At 42.3% G+C, this 3,479-nt stretch overlaps 1 protein-coding gene across 1 annotated transcript in view; it reads right to left on the bottom strand.

Annotated features, from left to right (window-relative positions):
• EGR_10307 (hypothetical protein) overlaps nt 1–3,479 on the bottom strand; it is a gene marked incomplete at both ends in the record, with an annotated part of 10,860 nt that overhangs the window by 146 nt on the left and 7,235 nt on the right. The window lies entirely within an intron of this gene.

Here is a 3,479-nt window from a genome sequence, read left to right as displayed (position 1 = left end):
CCGGCATTATAGGAATAAAAAGGAAGCACTTCTCTAGTTCTAAATCTCGCGCACAATTTGTCGTCAAGGTTTCACTCTGCTCCTTACTAATGCAGCACTGCCATACGGAGACACTGCCTTGTAAAAGCAACGCAGAGCACTGCCAGAGAGGACGCAATGTCAGGTCATGAAGCACTAGTGGAGTGAAAAACAAAGCTCTGCACATTCCACTTCCTCTCCATCCAAGCCATTGTCGCCGTGATGCACAATGGAAATGCATTACACATACACCAAATGAAAATAGCATAAGTTTCAAAGCCTATTATTTTTGCAATGAAAAGAAAGAAACGAAACCGTACATAGTTGCCTCTACCTCTCAGAGAATACTTGTCGTCAAGGGTTTACGCTACGCCAACTAATCCAAAAATAGAAAACAGTGCAGTGAGGAAGGATTGCAGAAAGATACGACAAAGTTTTAAGAACATCAAAGAGTTGAAAATATGAAGACAAATATACTAAAAATAGTAATAATGAGATAAATATGGTGACCATCTTTCAGCTCTTGTATTTATTTATGCTAGAGAGTATCCCTGAATTCAAAGGGTTTCAAACACAAATCCACCACTCGCCGATACCAACGATGGTAATACCTCAGCTTGAAAGGTGTCGCCTCGGCTCACACACTTTGTTCGCATCGATCAACAAGGAAATGAATATTTCTCCCCACGGGTTCGCTTAACCTTACATACCTTTTTGTCTGTCAAATACACGTTAAAAGGTGTGTGCGAAATTATTATGTACCATCAAAGAATTGGAAGATCAACACAAAATTGTCGAGACATCATCAAAGCTTGGAAAGGGAGAGTTAATGAGCGGGAGTGGAGAGGATGAGGGAATTAGGTAGTCTTGCGCTGTTCCTCTTGGAATAGCTGCCAGAAGGAAAACATGCTTCAAGCTTATAGAATGCACCACAACCACCAAGCAGTGTTGTAAAATTAGAAGTGTCTACACTGAACGCTAGAGACGACACTCGTCGACACCACGTCTACTACCGATAGCGATTGCTTGCGACGACGTTGGAGACAACAGAAGTAGGCCAATGATCCAACGCCCAATATTACCAAAAAGGTGCCAAGGAGACACCCAGTTGTGGCACCCCGTGGTTGACAGTCGCTGCAACTGCTTACAAAACGTCGAGCTAATAGTTTCATCCTCATGGCCGCCGTCAGGCATCAAGTGAATTTAACAACAGAAGAGATCAATCACCAACCACTGTGTTCTACTGTAACGATACAAATGACCATTGGTGCATTTCCTCCCATTCGATCTACTTCACTTCTTCCTAAACAACGGCGTCCCATATATGTGACGCGCGAGCTCATGTAATAAAAACGTCTTAAGAAAACAATGGTGGAAGTGGGAAGTTAAGTTTAACAAGAGGTGGAAAACAAAACTCGCCTCTTTCTACATCCAGCTACGTGCCTTCCGATCTAGAAGCCATAAACACAAAGAGACCTATCAGGGTGTCTGCATCATTCGAATGTAGCAGTTGTGGTCACTTTTCACAAGTCAAGAATTCCGGCATTCAGAGGCGAATGCAGAGTACTAATCCTTCGCACAAAAGATGGTGTGTTGCGTGCAAATCCATTAAAGGCTAGTTTATGCGTTAACCACATGAACTGTATGCTCACATACATAAATGCTCATTCTGTAGGGTGGAAAACCATCACTCCCAGAATCACCGATGACAGTTCGCCTTTTGCGATCGTCAATGAGACGTTGACATCATTTAAATGACGTGCCGGTGCAAGATTACGTGTCCCATTGCTGTACTGTGCTTGCAGTAGATAGGCACGGGATCAAATTGGATGCCTTTGTTACCCGCCATCTTGATTAGGAGCATCAGCTAAATTCTTGGAGAATTCGTGTACATGGTACAAAGTGGGGCCCCACCGCATACTCATGGCATCATTGTTGCTAATACTGGTAACTATAGCAGCAAGCAGCATATCTCATACTACATTCGCATTGGTCGACATACACACCGATTACTCATGTAGGCACCCCCTACGAGGTCAAGTGGGCCACTTTATGTGAAAACGCCTGACGTATGTACTAAGGGTAAAGACAACCAAACTATACTATTAACCTGCTGGGGGCTAAGGACTAAAACAAGCAGTCCGCAGCGATGGGCAGCAGAAGCAAGTGGAACGAAAGTTAATTCACGGTACACCTCATGCATAGTTTAAAGTGACTAGACTTTCGGCCCACGCAAAAAAAAATACGACTATTCTTTTAAGCCACCTTATCTCCATGAGAGGAGATAAGTTATGGAGCACACAATCAAACCGATAAAAATTAAAAAGCGCTGAAGCTAAGACAAGCAAAGGACCTACATTGCATCCCACACATCATCAAAATGTAGAAAAAGTGAACATTTACACTTCCGCCCCAGAAAAATTCAGACAAGTAGATCACTAAACATGTACCAGCTCCTGTTTAAATCGTTGGCAGAGAAAAGAACAATTTTGGGGACTTCAGAGGGCTATCATTCCTTCGTTTGACTTCTAATAGATCCAAATAATAGACGCCTACGCAATCGGTACTCAAGACGAGTCAAACAATAGACAGGCAACAAAACCGGGATCGTGTTACCTCATTCCTGCCAGACGCCACATTTCCAAAGTGACCTACATAAAACTGCCTTGACCTCACAGGAGGTCAAGTGAGCATATTAACAGTGACGACTGTTGTAAAACGAATAATTCAGAGGCACCGGATGGCAGGTTGAAGTAGAGGCGACAATTATTATTTATCTGAATAACAGGAATTCACTCAGACCAGAACCCTAAAAGTGAATGAGTATGTGTATTTTATACCCGCTGTAATCAATACAAATTCATATTACGCAGATAAGACAACACTGTTTAAACAGAGCAAGGATAATTGGAAGCAATTTTAAGGTTGAGGTAAGTGAAACATCGCATATTTGTTGCCATGATCCATACAACCAAGAGCCTATCCAATATGCTTTTGCATGGATTTAGAAACAACGCAGATGTTCTGGAGATTTTATAAGGAAGAGGTTACTAGCAGTAACATTTTACCGACAGATAAGAAACGGATTTGAGGTCCTCCAAAACCTCTAGGAGTATCATCACTCATGGAGCAAACATGTGAGTTATAGAGACTGAAGAGGACAATCGACCACCACAACCCTTGCACCATGGAACAAAAACGTCCTGCATCTATGCAAAGCTCTAAACTAGGTGCTACCAACTATCCAAAACTAAAAGAACACATGCCACGCATGCGTGAGGCACTAAAATTAATTGTTTTCTAGGTGAAAGGCTGAAGAAAGGTGCCAACGTCCCCTCTTGGAACCGTGCTGAGTCAATATTTATTCGTCGAGGACAGAGAGTACACGAAGCGGAGTTTGAAAATTTTTCAATGTAGCAATTTGCATGAATACTATAACCAAATTTCTGCAGTCAAACACA

The sequence above is a fragment of the Echinococcus granulosus genome (genome assembly GCF_000524195.1).
Source record: "Echinococcus granulosus chromosome Unknown EG_S00207, whole genome shotgun sequence".
Lineage (NCBI taxonomy): Eukaryota > Metazoa > Platyhelminthes > Cestoda > Cyclophyllidea > Taeniidae > Echinococcus > Echinococcus granulosus.
The sequence above is the reverse complement of the archived record's forward strand: the minus strand, read 5'-3'. Positions and strand labels throughout refer to the sequence as shown.